Below are 7,806 nucleotides of genomic sequence, written 5' to 3'. Positions count from 1 at the left end.
ATATATATTTTAATCCCAAAACAAGCATGTGTTCTATTACAGACTTTTACAGGATTAGCATGTGACTGGAGCTCAGTTTTTAGATTCATTTAACTTAAGAAAGAATATTTGAAAATAAGAATGGTGAAATAAAGTTCCCAGAACCCTTGGTATGGTTCTGCTCTGCAACAACAGCAGTCTGAATTTCAGCCTATCAGAGACTAAGACAAGATTTGATTCAAGATGAGATAATAACTACTGGGAGAAAACCTTAAAAAAACCTTTAAAAAAACCCTAATAAAACGAAAATTCCTGAGTTAAGACCTTTATTTGTATGACTATTTCTCAGAAGACCCACTCATTTGCATACTTTAGATCAAGAGTCACATTTATTGAGCTCGCTTATACAAATGTTTATTGACAAAATGGTGAGGAAGTTCTTAGAATTGTGATGTTTGCAAAGAATTTGCCCTTGAACAGAAAAGTTGTCGTAAGACGAGATGTTTCAGAAAGACTCTGTGCTCTTAAGACACCTTCTGAGGAGAAAACTGACTTTTACAAGTCTTTCTTAAGAAGAAGATAAATTTTCCCCCTTCTGAGAATTATGCTGTGTGATCTTGAGACAGAGGCTCATATAAATTGCTCATAAATAGATCTTGTTAATTCAATCTGTACTCTCACGTGTTACTGAAAGCAGAACTATTGATTCACATGCCAACCAGCGCTGCAGTTTGTGTAAAACTTTCCCTTTCCTATCAATCTGAGAAAGAAACAGAATTAAGACGTTTCATTGGACTCAAACACCTCAGGAACAGCTTAGGATCAGCAAAGATACCATTTAAAAAGCTCTTACGAAACTAATGAAAAATCCTTAAACTTTGTAAAACCACATTTAGCTGTAATTACATGCTGAAGAAAAGGTTTCTTTGAACCAACTTAGAAAATTACTCTAACTTTATTGGATTTTCCTCGAGCTCCAATTCTTATTTTAATAATTTTAAAATTAGAATTATAGCTTCAGCAAAACTAAAAAAATTCGATGTAACAAATAGAAGTAGTTTTTCAAAAGTTGAATCCAAGAAAAAAAGATATATATAATGCAGCTCTTTTGGAGTGTTTCCACACTGAGATTTCTGTTTATTCTTCTTTGCAAGTAAACTCCAGCTTGTTGAAATGGAGAACTTCTCTAGATACCATTTTTGAAGTCTTGGTAGACATTCTCCATTGCATTTGGGCTTGGACTTTGACTGTTCCACTCTAGTGTTTGATCTAAGTCTTTGGTCAATTGCTGATATCAGCAGTGAGGTGCCTCAATTAGCCTCTATTAAAGGCTTGAGTAGCTTCGCTGATAGGCTATCTCCTTTTAGTACAACTTGGACAAAACAATAGTTTTTTTCCAGTGTCCAGTCAGATTGTCTTTCAAATCAGAAATGAGCCCCCAGTGGGGGTTTGTATGTAATGCAACAAAATGTGAATAAGTTTTATGGACTGTATTGTTCATTGAGGTAAGGTTTAGGTAAAAACCAGGGCCACATGAGGTCAACACTCAGAGGCACAGATATCAAAGAAAGGGCAACCAGTGTTAGCATTCTAACACTGGTTGCTGCTCCCTTCAAGTGGACCATTTGATGAGAAGATTGAACTCTGTGGGTCGGCAGAAAAAACGCAATAACAGAGAACATGACCAGCCCCACCAGGATCATGGCATAGTAATAGACAATGTACAACAAATTTGCTTACGTAACATTAAAAAACATCATCAGCCGAGGCAGTGGGACAAAAACAGTTTTACCAAATATAGAGAATTTAGCAGCCAGTTGCTGTTACCCTGAATTTTTTTAGTTTTAAAGATTAGAAATGTGATAAATCAAGGTTCAGAGACTCCTAGGCAGAAATGTCCAAATTACCCCAAGAAAATTAGATGCAAATATTCCTCATTTATAAAAGCCTGGTCGTTTGGGTGCTGAAGCAGATCATGACTCTGACATATGAGAGCAGCTCAAAAGCAAAGAGTATTGGTTTTTTAACGATTGAGTCAAGGTCTATTTATATTTTTTTCTACCACTGTGCTGGTATTGAATTGAACATGACTAGTTCAGGTATGTGAGGGAAGAATATGACTACAACTAGATCTGTGACAAAAATGCTTTGAAAAAGTCCAGAAGCAGTTTGGCTTTGGAATCACAAAAGTCAAACTTTGGCTGGAAAGCAAACAAAACTTTGAGCCTATTTCAACTGGAAGTCTAATTCTGTGTGATCTCTGTTCATTTGTTTTTCATCTGAGTCGGATTAGTCGAGGGAGAATCTCCTCATACGGGAGGAAAATACTTCTGAACCGACCGGAGCTGGAATCAGTCAAAAGTCCTTCATCTGTCACAGCACTTCCTAGTGCCAGCTGCTCACCTTTGACCTTGTGTCCCAATCTATAACTTCACTGTCTATAGTTAGTCCTTATGGTGTAGTATGAAATCAACTCCGATACACACAAAGAAGAATTGTTTGGGTTGCTTTACTGTAGATATGTGTTTTTCTCAGAATCTATGGTAAAAATCTACGCTTCTTAACCCTCCTGTTATGTTCGTTTCTGAGGTATAGCAATAATGTTCGTGGGTCAATTTGACCCGGGGAGTGTTTTATCATGCAATAGTGTCAGAAACCAAAGAATTTCTTCAGAACATTTTTGTATCTGATTATTAACTCCAATACTAACCATTTCAATCAATATTTGTGCAATGATGTTTTTGTATTTCTCAGAAATTAAGGATTAATGACCACAACTTACTCAATTACTAATTTGGACATAAAAAATTGAATTTATATTTTTTTATGTCCACTGAAAAATATCTAGACACAAAAAACAATAATTTCCTTGAAAGTGATCTTTGGTAACATTTTTTATATTACTTTTTTTTTTTTTTCTTTTCAAAGGGTGATCATAATTGAACTTGAGACACACATACTGTTCCGGGTCAAATTGACCCGCCAATTAAAATCAAGATAAATGAGTCATGGAGAGAGTATTTATGTTTTCCTCCACTTCTACTGAGTGTCACTCAGTGTGGGTGGAGTTTGCCCACGGGAACAGAAAAGGTTCCCGTCAAAAGTTGTATGAACACCTGCTTTCTCGCAGTTCATAGTGAAGTAAAGAGAGTATGGAGAAAGTGGGCTTGTGTATGTCTGCGTGTGCATGTGTGTGTGTGGTGTGTTGTGTTTGTGTTTGTGTGGTGAAATATGATTCATAGCTTCAAGGAAACATATAGAATTGGACATTTTTAAATCTTTTTTTGCACTTTAACTTGACTGCCGGGTGAAATTGACCCAAACAGTATCAATGTAACAAGTAGACGCAGGGGGGGTTACAGATGTGTAAAATGAATAAATTTTCAATTTATATGTAGAGTGCACCTATTAAGACAAATAGAAAAAGTTTCATGCAAAAAAAAATGCTTCCAACTATTTTAAAACATTTTTTAAACTTTAAAACGGGTCAATTTGACCTGCAACATAATAAGAGGGTTAACCGAGAGGATTTTATTATTATTGTGCTGTTCTCTGATCATTTGCAGAAAGGAAAACGTCAGTCAAAACTACAATTTCTCACAAAAAAAAAACATTTTCTTCTCAAAACATCCCACACATCCATCATATAGGCTGATTCTGCTTAATTCAACACTCTTGTGCTCAACTTAAAACACTAGTAGCATTTATACAAACTGTAAAAGCAACTTCACCAGCCCTACATAACACCGGTTGTGCAGACCAATGGAATTATTTCTCTATATGTGACAGATTTTTATAATGACCAAATAGAATAGAGAAAGAAAAAAAAGATCACACTAAACACGATCAGCCTCTCTTCGCCTCGTTGGATCAAGGCTTTGTCAACATCACAGGCTATGTTGTCATTAACAAGGCAACGGGGGAAAAATCTTCTGAAGTGATGAATGCATCAATTGCTCCATCAGTCTGCTCACAAGTTTCCTCCACAGCTAGAGTCTGGGCACACAACCACATTTCACTGTACATAGAGAAGAAACATTTGTTGGCGTTCAGGAGGGGGCAAAACGGTGGACGGTGGAGAACTGCTGGTTTCAGCAGTTAAAAGACACAATCTCTAAGACGACAACGAATCTCATCTTTGGTTTATAGCTGCCATAAAGTGAGGTAGTCTGTTCAAAAGTGTGTGAATGAGCTCAGTGTTGTAAGAACTTATGTTGGGATAATGATGGAAAATGCCATATTGTGATATGGATGCACAATGGGTGATGTTACCACAGTTGTTGCCCTTGCATCCTGGCAAGAATATATTTCTTCCTCTTCTTCTCATTTCTGTTTGTGTCCAATTGTCATGAAAATTTTGAGAGAGTTTTTTAAAACGTTGCGAAAAAGAAAAAGCGAATTAGGCGTGTTTCCATCTACTGGTTTGGAGCGAATCAACAAGGCTACACAAAGCGTGACTTCATCATATGTTGGTGCTGTTGGCTGTAATGAAGAGAAAGTGGAAACTGAAAACAAGCACAGATGACATATTTCAGAAAAATGGAGAGTTCTTTAGGAATGTGCTGCGATTGGGTAAGTTGTAATTGTTCTGTCATGTCTGCTGGTACTGGCGATGTTACAGTACATGCTGTCAGGAGACATAGAAACAGAAATCCAATTTCAATGCATGCAGACTGTAGAAAAACAGCCGGTCAGTCGTCCGAGGTACCTTTTGTCTAACTTAGGGGTTATGTCCATTTTTGTTCAAAACAGGTGACCTTTTGACTTTATATATAGTGTCTGTTAGCCTGATTGATGTGTTTCTTATTACACACACCTGTGTGTGTACCTCCCCTACATTCTACTCTTTAGAACATAGGTGTGTTCATTTGAAAGTTCATAAAAGCTCAGTTGCTGTTGCAAGGAAGTAACATTTTGAATGCTTTCAAGGTTTAAAGGTGTGTTCAGTGTTTGCCAAAACCCGTGAATGTGCTTTTCCTGCTCCATGACTGTTAGGTTTTGCTAATTGTGGGACAGTCTTTGTCTTAGTGCGTCTGCAATAGCCCCAATGCCCTACTAACAGCTTTCTAGCCATTTCCAGGTGGATAGATGCTAATGTCTTTGCTCCTCATCTGTTTTTGAGTCACTGTAGATCAGTGTATGATGTGCTGCATTTTGAGAAGTGTGTGTATGTGTGGTTTTGTCACACTGTTTAACTTTTTCAAACAATAACTTTTTCACAGCATTGTAAAGGATAGATTTTTTTTTACTTTGTATGTCACCAAACTTTGGAATTAAAAGAAAGCCTGCTGAAATTACAATTTCTATCTATCTATCTATCTATCTATCTATCTATCTATCTATCTATCTATCTATCTATCTATCTATCTATCTATCTATCTATCTATCTATCTGTCTGTCTGTCTGTCTGTCTGTCTGTCTGTCTGTCTGTCTGTCTGTCTATCTATCTACCTAAATTTTATTTAATCATCTAAAAAAAACTGCTACTGCTGTTCAGTGGTTGGCTTCACATCTTTTCATTCTAAGATATTTTCTTTGACTTCTTTCTTAAGAAACTCTCAAGATGCTTTTTGAAAAACAAATCACAGTGATGCAATCTCTTCACTTCAAGGAAGTTTTATGACAAACGGTTTTTAAAAGGAGATTAGAACTGAAGGAATAACAGATACTCCTTGACTAACAACAAATAAGTTTTATAAATGGTTCCTAACTCAGCAGCAGAAGACAAGACGTCTTTTCAGACAAAACTGTGCTGCCTCAAGCTGAGAGTTTTTTTTTTTTTTTGAGTCTCTGAATTGTTGTCTAATAAAATTGCTTCATTGAAGAAAACATTAATAAACCTGACTGGAAGGGAATGTTTTCAGCATATCAATTTGAAGCACATGAGCAGCTCCACCAGGAAAGGTAAAGTAAAACTGAAGGCTGGCATCAGGAAGGAGGGCTGGTGTGTGAAAGCTTCAAACACACATCCTGAGTGTTGTAAGAAAAAATTACTGTAGCATGTGAGGGCAACAAAAACCCAGCAGTGGCTGCTTCCTGTAGGAATATTAGATCTATAAATGTTTCCTTAGCAAAACACTGAAAAAAAATGTGTTATTCCTATTGTATTTTGTTTCTTAAATATGGATTTGCAGAGCTTTATATCTAAAACAGTTTTTACTTTATTGCAATATTTCTAGTCACAAAGAAATATATTTTTAAAGAAAAAAAAATCAGCTTTTAGAAAAGGTTTTAAAGAATTATGGCTATGTGTAACAGGTCTCACTGTTCACAAATCAGACCTTCTTAATGCTGCTGAAGTCTGACCAACCATCAACCTGGACAGGCTGACAGGTCACCTCACAGACATCCAGGTAAAGTGTTACCATTTCACTTAAGGTCTGTGTGTCTACTTTGTGGGAAGAAGCCAAGAACTTGGCTCCACACAGAAAGACCTCAGGCGAAATTGGAGTTATATCTTCATTTTTTTGACCTTGTTTGAGAGTCAACTACTAATCAATAGTTTTAAGAAATGGAATTTGGGAATACAAGCCTAGATGGTTGAGATACAAGAAGGATCCCAGGAATAATAGTATAACAACAATAAAATCTAAAAAGAGTTATTTTAACAGTGGGGTCTGTTAAAAATGTTTTAAAAAAAAAGAAAAAAAAAAAGACTGGTGCATGATGGCGCCGTCTTACTGCTGTGCAAATATTTCTTAAAGGTAATGATTATTTTCAGCATATCAATGTATAGTGGTGTAATTGAAAAGCTAATTTATTCAAAGAGTGAAACTCAGATGTAGTTTGCACAAACAGTGAGGTTATTTGGGTTTGGTTGATTTTCTTTTCTTTGTTTGTTACTAAGGCTTCTTGACAATAAATCTTAAATCGCAGTGAACTTTATTTGATTTTGAAGGGTGTTAACGTTTGTAAGGAAAATGAATTTGAGTGTTGAGCAGCAACACTCAGTCCATGAAATACTGGCGCCAGTCCATGAAATATTGGAGCCAGTATTTCATGGACTGGATCAATGAAATTATTGCCAAATTTCTCTGATGTTGCCAGACATTTAGTGATGAGGCACTGATGGCATGAAGCAAATGAGGCAGGATTTTGATATCGACTGATATAAAACTCTTGTATCGTTTGTCAGTGACAAGTTGGTCAAGCCATAACATGTAATTATTAGACACTGTCTGATTACGTATTAATGGATGGTTGAGTGGAAGAAAACAGCGTGGTAGAAAAAGCTTCTGAAACTACAAACATAACTGCCGCCTTGAGAGAACTGAGAAGTGGAGTAGAGCTGCATTTCCAGTGACCAGGCAGGCGCATGCAGAATGTGGGGGCCCGTCTGCTGCTGTGTTGAGTCGCTCCAGAAGAACTAGCAACTTCAAAAGCATGTTTTGCATTTCATTTGGAAATTGTGGATTCAGAATGCATGAAGAGTGGAGAGGCAAAGAAGTGAAGTACAGAGATCAGCTGAGCAGAGTCATTAAAGCTCTGCTATCAGCCTGCAGGCTCTGAGCAGCACTGAGGCCAAACACTGTACACAACATCTGCAGGGCCACATTCCTCTTTTAACTTTCTAAATTCATTTTAGATAATATTTTTTTTTCAAAACACGTTTTTTCATTAGCTAGATAATTATCCAGATTAAACATATCACTTTGTGATAAGTGTAACCAATAAATTAATTAATCACATGATAAATTAAAACAAACGATCATTTTCATTTGGATGATTTATCGTTTTCTCTCTCTTTTTTTTTTTTTTTTTTTTTTTTACCAAATTTGGGTTAAAAAAATTTTCATCTTGGGGTTTTTGTCTCAACTACCTCTCTCT

The sequence above is a fragment of the Poecilia latipinna genome, unplaced genomic scaffold (genome assembly GCF_001443285.1).
Source record: "Poecilia latipinna isolate Pla-1442-1.1 unplaced genomic scaffold, P_latipinna-1.0 Scaffold639, whole genome shotgun sequence".
In the NCBI taxonomy this organism is placed as follows: domain Eukaryota; kingdom Metazoa; phylum Chordata; class Actinopteri; order Cyprinodontiformes; family Poeciliidae; genus Poecilia; species Poecilia latipinna.
Note: the sequence above shows the minus strand (reverse complement) of the source record.